The following is a 21,418-nucleotide window of genomic DNA, read 5'->3' as shown; positions in this document are numbered from 1 at the left end:
TTACAGGGAACTCATGCAACTTAACAATAGGAAGATAAACAATCCAATCAAAAAATGGGCAAAGGACCTAGATAGACACTTTTCGAAAGAAGACATACAGAAGGCCGAAAGACATATGAAAACATGCGCAAAGTCACTAATTATATGAGAGATGCAAATTAAAATGACAATGTGATATCATCTCACACCTGTCAGAATGGCTATTACCAACAAATCAACAAACGACAAAGTGCTGGAGAGGATGCGGAGAAAAAGGAACCCTTCTGCACTGCTGGTGGGAATGCAGACTGGTACAGCCACTGTGGAGAACAGTATGAAGTTTCCTCAAAAAACTAAAAATGGAACTCCCATTTGACCCAATGATCCCACTTCTAGAAATATATCCCAAGAAACCAGAAACATCAATCAGAAAGGATATATGCACCCCTATGTTCATAGCAGCACAATTCACCATAGCTAAGATTTGGAAACAGCCTAAGTGCCCATTAGCAGCAGATGAGTGCATTAAAAAACTTTGGTACATCTACACAATGGAATACTATGCTGCGGTAAAAAAGAAGGAACTCTTGCCATTTCCAACAGCATGGATGGAACTGGAGAGCATTATGCTAAGTGAAATAAGCCAGTCAGAGAAAGATAAATACCACATGATCTCACTCATTTGTGGAATATAGAGAACAACATAGACTGATGAACAGGGACAGATCCAAAGACAGAGAAACAGTGATCAGACTATCAATCCCCAGAGGGAAAGTAGGGGAAGGTGGGGGTAAGGGGAAGAGGTCAACCAAAGGACTTGTATGCTTGCATATAAGCCTAACCAATGGACATGGAACACAGGGGGATGAGAGCATGAGAGGGGGGGGAGGTTGGGGGTTGATGGGGGGGATGAGGAAACATTTGTAATACCTTAACCAATAAAAAAATTAAAGATTAAAAAAAAAGAAAAAATATTTTAATTGAAATTTTAAAATAGCTAAACAATAAGTTGACCAAGACAATTATTTCACATACTAAAGCAGCATATGATTGAAAGACAACTCCAAGATACATGATCTCTGTTACAGTTAGTGCTCAGATGCCAGCGGAGGCTGACTGCATTAATGACAGCTTTTTAAGGATGAAAGCAAATATGATCAATAATTTTATACTTTAGGTTAGCATGTGGTGAAAATTGTAAAGTTCAATAGATTGTTTCCCACTCACTAATGAATAAAGCTTAAATTCTTTATTTTTCTTTTACAAACTTCCACAACCTGCATAACTTCCCAGTCTTTTATTTTTGCCCATAACTTATTTGTTTGAACTAAATATTTGGTCTCTCTCTCTCTCTCTCTCTCTCTCTCTCTCTCTCTCTCTCTCTCATTTTTATTCTGTGCTTTTCTATTCAATGTTGCCTCTCTCAAGAAGCATGTTCTTTCTATATGTCTTATCAGAATTCATATCACCCTTTCAGTTTAAGTTTGAAAATAATTTTTTTCTCTATAAGCATGCAATTGCCCTTTTCTTAACAGGCATATCATTTGTGTCATCCATTTTCTCCAAACACTTACTGTTTTTTTATTATAATTTTTTGTGAACATATTTATTGATTAAAAAGTAAGGCCTAAACATAAAGTGTTATCACATTTCCCACAATATCCACAGAATCATAAATGTGTGTGCAAGTGTATGTCTATGTGCATGTGTATTTCTATTCATTTAGATAACATATATTGATTATGCTTCTATCTGGCCCTGAGCCAGTCCCTTCAGCAGGCTACTGGGACAGAAGAAAAGTCATTGAAAAAAAAATTGACACAGTTCTTAGCCTTAGGTAATGAGGGATATAGACAAATGGGCAACTAATGTTCAGTGAAAATAATGTGATGCAAGGAGTTATATGGGACTGAATGGGAGAAACAACTTACACACTTGAAGAAGCAGAAGAAGCAACAGGGCAGAGAGAAATTAGAGAACAGGTTGGAGACAGCAAGCAAAGTGAAGAAGAAATAAACAATTCCATACAGAGGGAAGTACAGATGAGCAGGCTCGGGCGAAAGTGAGTCTGTGCCACTCCAAGATTGGAATGTGTGCAGCGTGGCCAGAACAAAGGGGAGTGGCGGATGAAGGAGGGCTGAGGATGCTGTGAAGTAAGAAGGAAGTATTCCAGGACAGATAAAATGGTCACTGGTATCACATGCTGCAAAGATAACAAGAAGAAAGAGGTGGAGAAGTGTTGATTGGATTTAGCATAGAGGCCTTGGTAACTGGCTAAGCAGTTTTAGTGGTGTGGTGGCCGCAACATCAAATCATCATAGGTCAGGGGAAAAGCAAAGAATAAGAAAGAAAAACGAGAGCATCAGTAATGCTTTCATTAAGTTGGACCATTAACAGGAAGAGAGAAGTAAAGGAAATGTTAGAGGAGAAAGTTATATTAGAAAAGACAAGGAAGATTTGAGCGTGGTAAAAACCTGAAGGGTAAGAACCAATAAGAAGAAGATATTGATGATCCAAGAAATACAGATAATTAATAAATCAAAGACACTTAGAGATTGGGAGAAATGCAATCAAGGGCACAGATGAAGGGAGAGCCCTGGTTGGGAGGAAGTGGGTAGTGTCACTTTCATTTTAAGAAAAGGGAAAAAAGAAAGAATGAATGTAAATCCACATAAATGTCTACCTTGGCTGGAAGTTGAAGAAAGTGTATATTCTTTACATGATCACTACTTTAATGTTTTCGGTCTCATTTTTCAGAGAAAGTATTGCATTCCATTCCAAGGCTGGTAGTGAGTAGACCCAGAACATTCTGATGCCTTTCCATTTGAGCTAAAAAGAACAAGTAAGGAATGAGCCAAATTACATCTAGTCAAAGACTGGGCAAAGCAATTGCAATACAAAGCCTGTCCGGTATCACTCCAGAGAGATCTCACATGTCATTGAATATGAGCCTTAAGACAACTTAGCAAACTACATTAAGTTTTTCCATCCAGGGATTGGCTGTAGTCTAAGTGGCTGTACTAATGATCAGCTTTTGTGGTTAAAATGGAAGACTATGAAAGCAGTATAACAGATTACCAGTTCAGTAATTCTTCATATTAATATTCAGGAGTCACCTAGGAATCTGTGAAAATGTCTAGTCTCTAGCCTCACCAGCACACATTCTAATTCAAATGAATCTATGGCAGGCACCACATGATTCAAACAGATGTTTCACTTTGGGCAAGGTCTAGTGAAAGATGGGAAGAAACCAGGCCAAGCCATCCAAATACTTAGCCCACCTTTCTAGGTCCTAATGGAGAGCTAGAAAGAAAAAAATAGATTCTGTGGACCTAAGTAGCAGGGCCAATAAACCAGCAATTATGGCAGGTTACAGAAATTAATAGAATATATAGCAGTAACAATTAAATGTTTTTACTGTGCACTTTGTGGGAGAGGAGCAATATTATAGTACTTTAAGAAACATATGGGCCCTGACTGGCGTGGCTCAGTGGTTGAGTATCAACCTCTGAACCAAAAGGTCAAGGTTCGATTTCTGTCAGGGCACATGCCCAGGTTTCAGGCTCAATCCCCAGTGGGGAGCATGCAGGAAGCAGCCAACCAATGATTCACTCTCATCATTGATGTTTCCATCTCTCGCTCCCCCTCCCTTTCTCTCTGAAATCGATAAAAATATCTTTTTTAAAAAGAAACATATAAGGCCTTAGCCGGCTTGGCTCAGTGGATAGAGCATCAGCCTGTGGACTGAAGGGTCCCAGGTTCAATTCTGGCTAGGGGCACATGCCTGGGTTGCAGGCTCGATCCCCAGTGGGGGATGTGCAGGAGGCAGCCGATCAATGATTCTCTCTCATCATTGATGTTTCTATCTCTCTCTCCTTCTCCCTTCCTCTCTGAAATCATTAAAGAAATATATTTAAAAAAAAACATATAGGGACAAAGAACTGCACAAATATCTATAATTTATATAAGAGTAAAATTAAGAAATTTATTTGGTGTCATTTGTATCCTGGAACAGCTGCAACTAACATTTATTATAAACTTTTAAAAAACAAACATACTCTCTTCTGTTTGGAATAATATAAATTGGTCCATGTAAAAACAGAGCTGAATAATCTCTAGTGGCTGCTTGCAAACTCTGAATTAGAAAAAAATCACTATTTAATTTTTAAATTATAAAATGATACAGAGCCCAGCCAATGTGGCTCAGTGGCTGAGAGTCAACCTATGAACCAGGATGTCCCGCTTGGAATCCCGGGCAGGGAACATGTCGGGCTGTGGGCTTGTTCCCCAGTGTGGGGCATGCAGGAGGCAGCCAATCAATGATTCTCTCTCATCACTGATGTTTCTATCTCTCTCTCCCCCTCCCTTCCCCTCTGAAATCAATAAAAACATTTTAAATGATACAGAAAGGTGATTTCCTTTTATGTCTTAAATAACAAATAACTATAAAACTGGCATCTAGAATCAAGCCTATTCATGTTTTAAGTCAACAAGCAAGAAGTAGCCATGTGTTTACAGCATAAATGCCACAGACATTCTAAAAGCATAAAACTTATCTTTTCCTTCAAAGCACTTTACGTAGAGATGAAACATACTTCTGCTCTGTTCCTAAGTCTCACAATGCTAATTTTATTCTCATTTTCTTTTCATCGCCTCCAATATCAACCTCATCAACTCATCAAAAACACTATTAATGCCTGAGCTGGGAACTGTGCTGAGGTGCATACAAAGTGTAAAGAGCTTGCAGATTAAACAAGTAATTATACAAATGCCCTTTTGTGCACATTTACCAGCATAAAATCTTCATGAGGGGAAAATGGCCAAGGCAGCCAAAGTTATACGTTTCTAAACACAAATGCATCACCTGAGTTAAAAAGAAGAGGCTTAATGAAAATAAACAGAGCTTTGAAAGAGAGATTTAAAGCCTAAATGCAGCTTAGGACAAGTTGTGACTTTTCAGTATCACATAGGCATTACAGCAAACATGACTACATTCTACCAACGGGAAAGGAACGCCATTGGTGCCACACTGAAATAAGTATCTCTCTGTAAGAAGTGTATTTTAAGTGGGAAACTTAGCAGCATTTCCCCAAGCATAGAAATCCTAAACATTTTCTGTATTGTGTTCACTTTATTATATTTAGTTTCACTTTTTGAGGAAGGTTCTTTGAAACAATAGATTAAAAGAGGGCGAAGAGAATATAGTGAAATCCTGAAGTGTCTAACTTTTTATCCTTGGGAATTCAGATCATGTCAAAAATAAAGACTCATAAAAGTAAAATAATGATAATTAATAATAATAAACTTCATGTCAGTGCAATTTACCTTCCACTTTGACGCAAGTGTGGACAGCCTCCCACTATGTCTGACTCCCTTCAGGAGAGATTTCTCAGAAGAGAGATGGACAACCTTGCCAATACAGTGGGGCCTTGACTTACGAGTGTCCCGACTAACGAGTTTTTGAGATACGAGCCGTCTCTCAGCCGATATTTTGCTTTGAGTTGCGAGTTAAAATTCGGGTTATGAGCCAGCTTCAGATACCCCACCGCTAGTTGGCTCAGCGAACGTCACAGTGAACACCACAACATCAGCCCAGCATCACATGTCTCACTCGTTCACTTTTTGATTTGACATACGAGTAATTTGAGTTACGAGCTCAGTCACGGAAGGAGTTAAACTCGTAAGTCAAGGCCCCACTGTAGATTTAAGAATTTTCCAGTGAGGCAGGAACCTAGTGAGCATCTTTCTAGTCTGATCTACTGGTCCAGAGCATTCTTGTGCCTAAGATATATTTTGGTTCACTCTCCTACCATTACCGCCACCAAATTCCCTATATTGCCCTCCACAGCTAGTCAGACTTGATTAGCACAAGATAACACATAAAGATTAGCCAACAATAACACAATGTATAAATGTAAATTATCCCAGTCACTCAATTTTTAATGTTCACATTTTTGCTGTCCTGCACACTTTTATCATGAGTAAATGCACAATTTCATGAGATTCTTTAAAATGCTGAATATGGAAGAATGATTCCACCTTTTTTTTAAAATCCAAAATGTGTTTTTTGAAATGGTTTCCCAGTCAGCTTGACTCAGGGTGTTTTTAGCCACTTCCTTCTGAAGCAGCATCCTTCTGTCAGCCTTGCTTTTCCTCCTGGAGGCTGACAGAGGACAGTGGAGCAGCTAATGCACAAAACCACCATTTGTTCTTGGCTAAAGAAGGTGGTATTTTTAGCATCCTGAGCATTTTACATCCATGAAGTAGGAATTGGGGCTCTGTGCCACTTCTTGGGCTTCCTCTTCTCTTCAGAAGAGGAACGGAGATCCTTAGCGAGAGGCATGTCGTGGTGGGGAGGTCCTCACCACCGGAAGGGCTGGTTCTGCCTTTGAATGTTACAAATATCTGCATTCCAGTTTCTTCGCAGGGAATATAATTAGGGATCACATCACCAGTTTCCAGAAGTTGGGATTCCCTTTTGTTATGAAGTGCCAACATGCTTTTCTGTGTGTGCGCAGTATTGTGTGCTACAATGGGCATTTAAACATTGCTTCAACCTAGAATAATGTATGCTTAAGATATACCTGAGAGAGAGAGAGAGAGAGAGAGAGAGAGAGAGAGAGAGAGAGACCAAGATGGCGGCATAGGTGAACACCTGAAATTGCTGCCTCGCACAACCACCTCAAAACTACAACTAAAAGACAAAACGTACATCATCCAGAACCACAGGAAGGCTGGCCAAGTGGAAATTCTACTACTAGAAGGAAAGAGAAAAGCACACTGAGACTCAGAGGAGGTGTGGAAGTAAAGTGCAGTGGTAGGGAGGCGCACGCGGAAAGGGTTAGCAACTGAGACGTGGTTGTCTTTTTCAATGGGGAGGAAGACACAAACTCCCAATGGCCCTGAACTCCATTTCTGGGGGAGTCTCTGGGGACCCAGACTCACACGGGGAGAAACTGGACTGTCTGGCATCGGGCAGAACTCCAGGACGGCTTTTTCTCAGAGGTGCTTGCAGCTATTACCATGGTACACTGAGACCTGGGGCCCTTTAGGGCAGGACTGAGGATCAGCCATAGCTGTTTGCTCCACCCTGTTGATTCCCTGAGACCCTGCCCCACCCAAGCTTTGCCCAGAGGCTTTTGCATATGAATGGCTTGGCCCTTTGCAATCTGAAATTACCTAACAAACTGCAGCCGGGTCAGAGAGACCCAGAACATCCAAAAGAAGGCCCAAGGCCCACAGCAGCTTGCATTGCTTCACAGCTGGGCCTCATCCGGGCACCTCCAAACCCCCAAAAAGGAAGAGGAATCTGAAGATCTCTCCATATCTCCTGCTGGGTAGCCTCAGGCAGAGGCTAAATTAGCACCTCCTTAGATCCAAGAGCCGGTGTACCCAGTGGTCAGAGTGGGACCATCCAGATTACAACTCCTCAGATCCATAAGGGACACATTCAGGGGGCAGACTCAGTGAGCACCAGAGACCCACTGAAGCAAGTCTTGCCCAATAAGGGTGTCTCCAGCACAGAAGTTCTCCCACTGCAGACACAGCTGATTCTCACAGCCAATTAGCCTGGAGGTCAATTCCTCCCAGTGATACTGACAATAATAAAGGCTTAACTACAACAAGACTGTGCACAAAGCCCACAAAGGGGTGCTCCAAGAGTGTCCACCTCAGGTAATTGGGGAAGCTGAGCCACTGGGCCCTATAGGACACCTAGCACACAAAGCCACTCTATCAACACAGGGAAGCAGCCAGTACCTGGACTAAAATGGTCATCAGAAAACAGGCACTAACAAAAAAATTATTCATTTCTATAGATTCTTTAAAATTTTAAAAATGAACTATATGTTAATAAGCACTAACTTTATAATCATTCAAAGTATGTATACATTTTTGGGGGACACCCTGTATATACCACAGCTTCTTTATCCAATTCTCTATGAAAGGACACTTTAATGTCTTGGCCACCATGAATAATGTTGCAATGAGCATAGAGGTGCATATATCTTTGTGAATAAATGTTTTCAAGGTTTGTTTGGGTTTTTTTTGGGGGGGGGGAGGGGGGTGTGGGGGATAAATACCAAGAAGAAGAATTGCTGAGCCATATGATAACTCTATTTTTAGTGTTTTGAGGAACTGCCATACTGTTTTCCACAGTGGTTATACCAGTTTACATTCCCACCAGCAATGAATGAGAGTTCCGTTTTCTCCACAACCTCGTCAACACTTATTACCTGTCTTGTTGACAACAGCAATTCTAACAGGTGTGAGGTGATATTTCATTGTAGTGTTTATTTTCATTTTCCTAATAGGTAATGATTTGAACATCTTTTCATATATATCTTGCCATTTATGTGACTTCTTGGGAGAGGTGTCTATTTAGGTCCTTTGCCCAATTTTGTTTAGTGTTACCATGTATGAGTTCTTTACTTATTTTGATATTAACCCCTTGATGCTACTTTGTATGAGTTTTTTATATATTTTGATATTAACCTCTTTGATATTAATTGCTGTTGTTTGTGATTATCTCCCATTTGGTTGGTTGCCTATTTGTTTTGTTGACAGTTTCTTTTGCTGTGCAGAAACTTTTTAGCTTGATGTAACCCTATTCATTTACTTTTTCCTTTACTTCCCTTGCCTTTGGGGTAAAATTCATAAAATGTTCTCTATGACCAAGGTCCATAAGTTTAGTATTTACATTTTCTTCTATGCACTTTATTGTTTCAGATCTTATATTTAAGTCTTTGATCCATTTGAATTAACTTTTGTACAAGGGGACAAACTGTAATCTAGTTTCATACTTTTGCATGTAGCTTTCCAGTCCTCCCAGGACTATTTATTAAAGAAGCTTTCTTTTCTCCAATGTGATTTTTTTGTTGTTGTTGTTATTGTTGAAAATTATTTGCCCATGTGTCTGTGGTTTTTATTTCTGGGTTCTCAATTCTGTTCCATTGGTCTGTGTGTCTGTTTTTCTGCCAATATCATGCAGTTTTGACTATCGTAGCTCTGTAGTATAACTTGAAGTCAGGTAGTGTGATATCTCTGGCTTCGTTCTATTTTCTCAGGATTACTTTAGCAATTCAGGGTCTTTTGTGGTTCCATACAAATCTTATGATTTTTTTGCTCTATTTCTTTAAAAAATGATATTGGGATTTTGATGGGACTTACATTAAATCTGTATATTGCTTTGGGTATTATGGCCATTTTAACTATGTTGATTCTTCTGGTTCATGAACATAGAATATCTTTCCATTTAATTGTTTCTTTTTCCATGTTTTTAATAATGCTTTGTAGTTTTCAGTATATAGGTCCTTCACATCCTTTGTTGAGTTTATTCCTAGGTATTTTATTCTTTTGGTTGAAATTTCAACAGGAATTTTTTATTTTTTTTCCTGAAGTTTCTTTGTTAGCATATAGGAAAGCAGTGGATTTTTATGAGTTGATTTTGTATCTTCCAACTTTATTGTATTTATTTATTCTAGTAGTTTTTTGGTGGAGTATTTAGGGTTTTCTATATACAGAATCATGTCATCTGCAACATGTGACACTTTTACTTCTTCCTTCCCAATTTGGATATTTTTAAGTTTTTCTCTTGACAGATTGCTCTGGCTAGGACTTCCAGAATTATATTAAACTAGAGGCCCAGTGCATGAATTCGTGCATGGGTGGGGTCCCTCAGCCTGGCTGGCATTTGGGGCCATCTCACCCAGTCTGAGGGGAGGGACCACGGGAGGTTAGCTGGCCACAGGAGTTTGGCTGTGGGAGCTCACTGACCACCAGGGGGAAGCTCCTGCATTGAGTGTCTGACCCTGGTAGTCAGTGCATCGTCATAGTGACCAGTCGACCGGTCATTTGGTTGACCAGTCTTAACAGTCACTTAGGCTTTTATATATCTATAGATAAGAGTGGTGAGAGTGGGCATCCTTGTCTTGTTTCTAATTTTAGGGAAAAGTTTTGAGTTTTTCTCCATTGCATATGATATCCGTTGAGGGTTTGTCATATATGGTCTTTATCATGTGGAGGTACTGTCCCTCTATATCCATTTTATTGAGTGCTTTAATCATAAGTGGATGTTATATCTTATCAATTGGCTTTCTCTGCATCTATTGATAATATCATAGCAATTTTATCCTTTGTTTTATTGATATGGTTATTACATGAATCGATTTTCACATGTTGAGCCATCCTTGGGCCCCTTAAATTAATCCCATTTGTTCATGATGTATTTTTTTACGTATTGTTGTATTCAATTTGCTAGTACATTGTTTAGGATTTTTTCATCCATATTCATCAGAGATATTCAAGTAATTCTTTTTTTCCACCAATTTTCATCATTCCCAAATCTAAAATTTCTCCTTGGATTAAGCCAGAAAGTACTCCCTCCCACAGATTCTATTTTTGTTCCAATTGCTTTTACTGAATTATGTTTTCATGCTTTGTTTTGGGTTTTCTTTAAAGATCTTCAAAAGAAGTAGTTACTTTAATAATGGTATTCTATGGAAACATACAGAAGTGGTAAACTATATGAGTCTGCATGGGAATGAAGCTCCCCAAACTCACAATAGTGATTACCATAAAGGAGAGAGGCAGGGGAAAGTGAATGGAAAAGAAATATGTTGTATTTCTTCATTAAAGAAAGATCAAATATATATTAGGAAATATATGAGAAAGACATCAAATTTCTGAACTAGATTATATGTTCTACACATTTTTTCTATATATTTGGAGTCTAAAGCTTAAATATATAAAGAAACCATAACACAAAATTCCCTAATTTATGTAATGGAAGTTGTTGAAAATATTGTCCTCTGTAGCTTTAATGTGCATATAAATCATCTGGGAATCTTGTTAAAATGTGGATTCAAGATTTGGGTGGAGCCTTAGATATCACATTTCTAATTAGCTCCTAGGTGGTATTGGACCAAGAACAACTATTTGAGTAGCACGTGTTCCCGGTACACCACGGTGTAATTTTTTATCAATACATCAAATAAATTTCCCAGTTCCAGGAAAATCTATGCTTAGCTTCAGCAACTTATTCATTTTTCCCTGGTAAATATTATAAATTTTGTTTCATTCTTCGCGTTGGCCACTAGGAAGTTCAGAGATAAATCTGTTATACATCCTAGGAACTGCACATGAGTACATAGCACACATTTTTATTAACTACTTTACTCTGGTTTTACTTCATTTTCCTACCTATATTTTTTGTCATAATTTGTATACCTATACATTTGATTCCATATATGTAAATTTTTGTAAACTGCTTCAAATCCTCTAAGCTATGAGGTTTGGCATATTTAAATTAACTCATAACATTGAGGCCATTTCTTTGAGTAAAGGATGATATACACAAAATTTAGATGGGCTATATAAATCTATATGGACTCTATAAAATGAGTATCTCGTGTTGTATGACAGTACCTAGAATGCTACTGCTAATAATATCACTCTTATCATTAATATTCACAATCATAATAATGGTAGCAACTATTGAATGAATGTCTATCAGATTCCCAATATTGGCTGGATATTTATCTCATTCACCTCTGTTACCATTTATCATATGTAATCCTACCTAATAAATTGGTGAACTTCATATCATCATTTTAAAGTTCATCAAGATTACTTAGTAATTATATCAGGGCATGTCCATGTTTAAAGTCCATATATGGATGACACCAAGTCCCATGTTCTTATGGTTAAATATGGTATCTCCACAGGCTTCAGAAGAGAAAATCTGAGACTTAAAGGCTAAGGAAGGAAGTTGAAAGTTTCCAAGGAGACTAAGCAAGATGGAAAGGGAGGCAGGAAAAGTTATCCAGATGAAGGGAAGAACACTGCAAACACAGAGAAATGTGGAAGTGCAGAATGTGTTTAGGGATAGGCAAGAAGTCCAGAATAGCTACATGGGCCTTATATGGAGGAAAAAGGAAGATGAGGCAGGAGCCAGACTCCAAAGCTTCTTGTATACCTTGCGAAGACATTCTATAGGTGATGAAGAACTATAAGAAATGTTAGGCAAGAAGAATAAATTTTATGTTTTAAAATATTACTTTCATAGTGGTATGGAGAATAGGTCAGAAGAGAACCAGGATGGAAGAAGATAACTTAGGCCCATTGGCTTTAACTATGGGGTCTTACTTGAAAGGTTTTCTGAAAGCAGACTCTTTAAGACTTTGTATTACTTAAATGTGAAGGATAAAAAAGAATGAGAGGCCAGGGTTTAATCCAACACCCATATTCCTGGCTTGATAAACTGAGTGGGCAGTTATAAGAAACAGAATGGAATAGGTCAAGGTAAGCATGAAACATCAGTAGGAATGTAGATGCGCAGGGTTGGAGCCAGAAGAGATAGATGAGGCATCAATTGTGTGTTTGTGATTATAGAAACTATAGGAATAAAAGGCATCGTTTCAGAACATATAAAACACATAAAATGAGCAAGAGCCATAGAACACTGATACTTAAGATTTACGTTGATAAAAGCAAAGCAAAATCAGATATAAGTACAATAAGTAGTTAGGAATACATGAAACAAAAAGAACTAAAATAATGATTCAGGCAAAAAAAAAAAAAAAGCTCAAAACGTGTACTAAAGAAGAAGAGCAAAATGGTAGAAATAAGATCTGAAGAAAATACTAACATAGAAACCAAATATGGGTAGAGTTTAATAAAGAAAACATTCAATAATGTTAAATAGATTGAGAGACAAAGTAAAATAATGGTTGAAAAGTTTTCACTGTTTCGAAAATTATAAGGTCATTCTTACCTTAAATAAGAGAAGATTCATCAAAGTAATGGAAAGACTGCAGTGGGTAGAGATGGAGACATGGAGACAGAAAAAGTAGATTATAATAGATTATACTATCAAGAAGCTTGGCTGAAAGGGAGGGATTTGCAGTGGCCCCAGTAGTATTCCTGATACAGGAATGAAGAGCTGAGATTCCCCACATTAATCCAGAATTGGTGGTCTGCAAAATGCCTATAATAAGGAAATAAGGCTGGAGGGAGGAGAGTGACAGGTAATTACAATAATATTGTTAAAGTGTTGTTTTCAGGGTCTAAGGCAAATGGGATAGAGTAAACTTAGGGAGCCCTAGCCTGCTGGCTCAGTTGGCTGGAACATTGTCCTGTTTACCAAGAGGTTGCAGCTTCAATTCCTGGTCAGGGCACTTACCTAGTTTGAGGGTTCAGTCTCCAGTTTGGGTGTGTAAAGGAGACAACCAATCTCTCTCTCTCCCTTCCTCCCTCCCTTGCTCTATAAAAATCAATAAAAACCCAATAAAAAACATATATTTGGGTAAGCATTAAAAAAGTTTATACTTACGGACAAGGAGGAAAGTAAAAAATTAAATGAATATAGTAATAGTTTCATGAAGTCAGAAAACAAGCAAAATGGAAAGACTCTGGGGGAGAGATGCTTATGTGGTTATTCTAAAAGCATGAACTACAAATGAAGATATGCTAATGGAGAAGGTTCAGGAAGTCATAAAATATAAGGTGGAATAGTGGGGCTGGGTGCCCTTGAAAGTCAAAATGAAGGTATTAAAGTCCATGAGATGGAAAAACTCTGAGATATTGGTCTTCTATGGGTTTTCACATAAACACTGTTATCTTCAAGACTGTGGCAAGAGTTCAGGTACAGAGTGAGGCTGAGTCGCTTGCCAAAGTTTTTGTGTGTGGAAATGAAACGTGTGGAAGACCCAAACAAGGGGAAATAGAGGGCTTATTAATGAATGTGGGCTGACATGAGAGTGGAGATGGGATTGCCAGAGGGAGGCTGGAATAATGTTGACTTCTTGCAGGGCTTTATAAAATGGATCAGGGAAGAATAAGTAGCTCCTGCTTTTATTGTTATAAATATAGTCAAAATCTAGAATTTTGAATGAAGAAGTAGGTTAAAAAATATGATTGTTATCAACTTATATGTCTCTTGGGGGATGGAGCTCAAAACACAGGATGTGCCCTGACTGGGAATCGAACCAACAATCTCTTGATCCATGGGATGATGCTCAACCAACTGAGCCACCCCAGCCGAGCGGTCTCTCAGTTTTAAAACCACCCTTATGTGCTCTGTTTTGTAATTCTGGGGCTGGGACTCTGCAAACTCCATTTCCGTTTTGAAGTTGTTTCCTGTTAAGCTCTGACATTAAGGGGCGTCAGAGGGAGACTTGGAGGCTGGAGGTGGGTGGGGACCCGGTCCTTGTTTCACTAGCAGGACCCCAACAGTGACTCTTCAACCTGGCAGTGGCGGTTGATTCCAGTAGCAGGAGGTGTCTCCAGTTCGCAGTCTTCCCATACCCCGAGTCTAACCTCCCTTAGAGACGCCACCTGCAGCTGGCCAGCCCTCTCCTGGAGGTCTGGTTCCACCTTTGCTGGGCTCTTCCTCCAAGCCTCTAAATTGTAACAATACCAACTTCTTAGTATCATTCATTTGATTGTAATTTAATTTTTAGTAATTATTTTAAATCAATGAGCAATATGTAGCCATCGCCTCAAAAAATTATTGAAAATTCAGATATTTTAATCAAACAGAAAAATGCATAGACTATGAGTGCAAAGAATTCTTAGCATGTTACTATATTTGCTTTTTTAAGATAAAATATCACAAATGGAGTTGTAATCCCATTAAACATACTCCATATCACATTTCCCTCCTTTTCTCCCTCTACAGAGTTCATCAATATCCTGAAGTTGGTGTACCTATTTTACATTTATGTTTTTACTACATATATATTCATTTATAAATAATGAATAATGCTTTTTTAAAAAACTTTATAAAATAGTATGCTGTGTATGATTCTACAAACTACATTTTCACTTACTATTAGATTTTTTTACTTTGATCCTGGTTGATACATTTACCTCAAATTAATTTATCTGAACTGATTTATAGTTTTTTATTGCATGATTACACAACATTTTATTTAGCTAGTGGTCACTGATGGAAATTTAAAATGTCTTATTTTTTCCCTATCACAAAGTGTGCTGGAATAAACATCTTTTTACACTGAGTGGGTTTTTTTTTTTTTAATTCTCCTATCACCATACCCATTTAATAACCTTTCCTAAAAGAATGTAAATTCTTCAGTTTGCTAGAATGTCAAATGTTCTATATGGCCACTGTTCAAAATTATATTCACACAAGTAGTGCTTAAGTTCCCACTTCTTCACATCCTCATCAACACTCGATATTTTATAGACTTTTAATTTCTATCTACCCAGTTGATATTAATAGTTTCTTATTCTTATAATCATCATTTCATAGTTCTAAGCATCTTTTGATTTTTTTGCTATACTAGTTTGCTATATTAGTCTGCTAAAAATATTGTTCATATTCTTTACTTATTTTTATTGGATTGTGTGTCTTTTTATTCTTGATTTGTAGAAATTCTTTATATATGTTGTATAATTACCACATATACATCACAGATATCTTCTCCCAGATTTCCTTTATCTTTTCCTATTTTTATGGAATCCTTTGATATGCAGAAATTTTTATTATCTAAATATATTCAAATATATCAATCTTTTTCTTTATGACTTGTGATTTTTAGTTCTTAAGAAATGCCTTTTCTCCTGGTCTTATATTTTTTCTAGTATTTTCTTCTAAAATATTTGAACTTTTGATTTTCACCTTAAGATCTTTAATTCATCTAAAATTTTATGTTGCTTTATTTTTCTAATATGGCTAACTCACTTGTCGTAGTGTCATTTTTTTATTTTATTTTTTGAGTAATGTATCCTTTCCCCACAGACCCATGAAGCTGTCTCTGTTCTATCCCAAGTCTCCACTTATGAAGGGGTCACTGTCTAGGCACCCCATTCTGGTCTGTTTGTCTGCCCCTATTTCAGTAACACTTCATCCTGACTACCAGAACCAATGGCACCAGTACTTCCTTATTCATAATCTTCAGAAAGAGTCGGTTTTTCTTCGTTTTTTCTTTGCCGTATACCTTTTAGGATCAGCTTGTATGTTTCCCACAAATCCCTGTTGGAATTTTGAATGAACTTGAATCTTTAGTTCCTTAGCAGACATTTTTCCCACCTAAGTCTCCCTACAAACCCAATATATATATGAAAATTTTGTAATGTGTCTGATATCATAGGGTAGAGCTGAGATTTAAACCCAGATTTAAAAAAAAAATTAATTACACTGCTATTCAATATTATTCTGTATTAGTTTCAGGTGTGTACAGCATAGTGGTTAGATAATCACATACTTTATAAAGTGTTCCCCCTGATACTTCCAGTACCCATCTGGTACCATCATAGTTATTGCACTATTGTTGACTACATTTCTTAACCCAGATTTCTAAACAGTGTGTGTGTGTGTGTGTGTGTGTGTGTGTGTGTGATTTGTTCATCTATTTATTCACAATTGTAAATATACATTTTTCCATCATTAACACTGCACAGTGTTTAGTATGGTGATCTGCACAAAAGAGTTTCTCAATGTTTTAGTGATTTTTATCTCAAGGAGGAAGAGAAAAACAAGATGAAAGACCTGGTGAACAAAGAAAAATGAAAAACTCCAGTATTTGATTTACCTGGACTTGCAGTCTATTCTCCAGTCCTGATCCTTCTTCCCTCCAACTCATCAATCTTTTATTTGCATAAAATGGGGTTTTATTAAAAGGTCAGAGCGGTGAAGAAACTGGCTTCTCTGTTCTCTGTGTTTTTAGTTAACTTCTGTGGGGTTCTGTGATAACGTAAAAATCTTTACATTGACTCTGCTACTGTTTTTGGAAGACATGTATAGAGCTATTTTAAGAATTTCCATTTTAGAAACAGTTCAATAGAATGACTCCCCCAAAAGTGAATATCCAATTATGAACAGTATAAAATGGCCAAGAAAGGAGATATTCTCAAAAGACAGGCTATTTTAAGTATATTGGTTGATTGCAATACTAGTATCTTCTAATCACAATCTGAATTTTTCAATGCATATATCACAAAGATTTCTTAGAAGTTATGCTCAGATTTTTCTCTATATAATTCAAATTTTTCTATCTTTTTCTAAAAATCATTCTTATCTGAAAGTTATTTTAAATAAAAATATTTGAAATAAATTTATATTAAAATAATAAGGTCACTAATCAAACTATCAGCTATAAAATGTAAAAAAAATTAATTTCACTGACTTAAGCCATGCAAATATTTTAATAGTATATAATATAAATGCTTGTGCTATTAAAAGTGTTAATTTAATTTTCTAAATTATATTTGTTTACTTTCATCTGTGAATCTGTACTGCTCTTTAAAATTGTATGATCTTTTGTTGAAACAGAAAACAATCTTGCAAAGATATTATTGTTATTACTTATAGCTAAAATAGTTTGTAATTTGAAAGTTGGGTAGGAATTATTATGGTGTAAATGTATGTCAGCCAGAACGACAAATGACTAAAGTATTACCTGTTCTCTCCCCAACATCCCCAAGCAAAACCCTAGATACACTCTGTGGGAACATTTCCAAGAGGCAATATTCATTCTACCAAGCCTCTCCCGCAGTGTGTAGCTACTGGTACCTCAGGACAGATTGAAGAAAGGGAAACAGGAAAAGGGGCAGACAGCTGGATTAGACTGCACTGTGTATATTAGTGATGGGTAGACTTCAAACGACTTAGAGGTTCATTTTGGACAGGTGCCCAGAGATTCGCTGGCTTACCCAAAACCTTCCATAACTTCTGATTTTAAAATGGAGCTAGAATTCTTTTGAGACCAGACTTTTGGTCTTCAGTCATATTCCAGGCTCATATTCCTTACACTCAATGCATGGTTAAAAACTGTAAACTTTTTGGAACCCTGAAAAATCAGATACTTTCCATAGATAACAAAAATAATATGTTTTGAAGTTTTGAAGAAAAACTGTAAGCAATATGTTTTTGGGAAGGGAAAGAGATTTCTTTAAAAACATGTATTTGTTATTTGAATCTAGTTAACAATAAAGCTTATGAAAATGTTTGCGAGACAAGTGAAATCTTCATGAGTGTCTGAATTTACCTGTGAAGATTGATAGCAGGTCTTTGACCGGGGTGACCAGTAGGTCTTTATCCTCACGCACAACTCCCAGGAGGGAGGTCACCCCGAGAGACAGGCAGGAGGGCTGACACACGGAAGAGTCGGTCTGGAAGAGTTTTGACAAGGAATGTTTCTGTCCCTCTGATTTGCAGGGACTCCTGTTCACTGAGCACAGTGAGTTTCCCTTCAAAGCATATGATTGTTTTTGGGTCTAATTAAATGTGCCTCTCACATTGCGTAAGATGTATTATAACTAACAATCTACTAGAAAAAAATGTTACTTTTACAAGAGGTTAAAAATTTATTTTGCGGTACAAAAAACACATTTCTGATGTTAGCTTTGAACCATAATAATCTACACCTCGGTTTGTTAGTATGATTCTAGCTGGGGCATGGTTTTACTCTTCCCTAGAAAGGAAGGGCTGGGATATTGACTGAATAAGCAGTAATAAAACGGATACAAAATAGTTAAAAAGCAGATACAAATAGTTTTTAGTGTGGTCAACACAAGAATCTCTTTTAAACAGAACATATAGTGATTGGACAGGACTGTTTTCATGATTTGGTTTATGAATATATTCTGCATCCACAATATGCGCTCCAGTGTCCAGTCTCTGCTAGAAAAAAAAAGTCACTAGCCTCATAAAACATGAGGCTTTCCAGTAGGTACAAATCACAATGATTCTGCAACATAATTAAATACATTAGCAAGAGAGTTGCGCCTTGCACCTTATAGAAGAAATATACAACTTACTGTATACACAATTGTACTTCCAAAAGTTTTTAAGCAATAATAGAGAACAAGTAGCTATATTTCATAGACCAAAGTTTCTCAATCTCTGGAAAGCTATTATCATAAAAATATTTGATGTCAGTGCAGATTTTACTTGAAAATGTACAGTTCCTGCCAAATATCAGTAGCTTATTTAGATCTGCATGCTCTACTCGAATAAAAGTGTAAAAATTAGTAACAGTTGTTCCATGTCAATCTCATGCTGAAAATGGATCCTCAACAGATATGAAAACTAGAATAAGGCCTAATCTCTTTATGGTTCTCTTCAGGGATTTCTATAAAGCAGACCTCATTTAATTTTTCAAACCATTTCTAACTAAGAAAGCATTTATAACTTAAACTATTTTACATAATTTTGCCCATACATTTTTAAGCGTTCCAAATCACTCTACTCTTGTACTTACTTGATTTTTTAAATTTTCTTACTAATACAATTAATACTCTAAAAAAAAATCAAAATCAGTATCATCTACTGATACTACTAATTATTAGGTGCATACCAAATGAGGAACAGGAACGAGCAGAAATTAAATTTATTGTTATTTAATTCAACATAAATTTTGAACATATTTCTTCCCCAAACATGTTTCCAGATTCATTCATATACAGTAATAAAATGAACATAGTTAGTTTCATGCTCTATCTTCTAACCTAACTTTGGAGACTATATCTGATGAAAAGTTAATGTGCAAGAAAAAAAACATATTCATAAATTGTTCTTCAAAGTATTAAGGAAATTGGTATTGTGCAGCCAAGGCATTTCTCCTTTGTTGTTTATTTCTGGAACACCTACTATGTTCAGTGTTTACCTGAGGAGCCTATCATGAGAAATATAAATTGGAATATTAATAATTATTAAATAATAAAGATAAGCAAAATAGTCATTCTTTAAAATATTATGTTATCATTATACCACTCACGTATTTTGAAATGAGCAGTGTGTTTGGTAACATGTCAGTAATCCCCACAACTTTTTAAATATTTCTGAACAGTGTTAACACATGTCCACTTACATAAATTAATGCTTCCATCCCCCACTGATTCATTCAGCAGAAATAAGTGCAGGAGTTTGAAGGAGCATTGAATAAATTACAAAGAAATAAATTACAATTAGAACTTCATACTTTTACCTAAAAGCCCTCATGACAAGGGCACCATAGTATATAGTTACTCTGATTTGCTGGATGCGTAATCAGAGTGAATATGCAGTCAGTATGTTTATCTTTGAAATGTTTTTCCTAGAAGAGATCACCATATTGAAATAATTGGTTGAAAAGTCTCAGAAGCTACCCCCCTTAAATCAGTATTTCATTCATAAAACAACTTTCAAAAATCACATGCACGATGTACTTAGTAAAGAACATAACCATATAAACTACTTTGGTAACTGTGTGTGGACAAGTTCATAATTTATTGCCTCTATATATTTAAATTAAGACTTTGGTAAATAAACCAGTAAATGTATTTATTATTAAAAAGAAATTTCTTTTAAATTTCAAATCTCAACAGATTAAAAAAATATAATAATAGACTTTTTTTGTACTTTCGTATGCAAGAATTAGATTGCTTGACCTCTCTTTGAATGACTTAATTAGCTGTACCAAAGCCCAGCTGGGCCTCTGCTGACAACGTAGCTAGATATTTCAATCAAGCAGTGTTATGGAGAATAAGTAATAAACGCTACCTTGTCGCCATACTGTCCCAAACCGTAGTGCAGGCTGGTAATGCTAAATTTGATCAGTATGCCTCATATTTCAATTAGTCGTGGTCTGAATCACTAAAACTGTGTAATGTGTATGAATTCCTGATATCAGATACAGAGCCACAGACTCCCACAGTTAGAAGCCCTTGAATTTGCTTTTATTAGCAGCCAATTAATGGCAAAAATCTGCATTGCTTTTAAAATTTATAACCTCCATCCCAGCTGCATCCACGGCTCCTGCTATACTGTATACAATCAGATCCATATCACTGTCGCATGTCAAACAGCTGCAAACTGTATTCTGTCTGCAGAAGTAAAAAATCCTTTCATATAGAAGCTTTTTTTAACCTCTTAGAAGTTCTTTTCAAAGCCCGGCAGCACCAGTCACTTTGCAACAATGAGCGATTTAATATAGAAAGAAAGAAATCTACACCAAGGTAACCTCTTGGGATGTGCTAGGTTTTCAAACGGAGTGAAACCCTACCGCTCCGGCTCGCCGCAAGGGCAAGCAACGCCACTTCTCCTGGCCAAGGCTAAGAAAATATCAACATGTAAAACCTGGCCCTCATACAGAGTTAACCCATGGAAGCCTATAGAGTCATTAAAACAAAGTGGCACTACGCAAGTTTAATACTGAGAAACTTACATAAAGTTTTGGTATTCAAATTTGTATGCCCGAACCTTAGCTGCGGCCCTAATAAAACATTTGTGGAGCTCACGTTTCCCCACCAAGAAGCGTTTATGGCATACCTCAACAACTCGACACATTATTTTTAGGAGCCAGACTCTCTCTGACATATGATAAGACAGGAAATTTAGATGTGATCAGATTTAGTAACAAAGCATAATTGCTTTATGTATTGCTAATGCTGTGCTTTCAAGATTATTAAGGGAATACTTAAGCTTTATGGTATTATA

Source organism: Myotis nattereri (assembly GCF_964212035.1).
Source record: "Myotis nattereri genome assembly, chromosome: 1".
NCBI lineage: Eukaryota > Metazoa > Chordata > Mammalia > Chiroptera > Vespertilionidae > Myotis > Myotis nattereri.
This window is presented reverse-complemented; position numbering follows the sequence as displayed.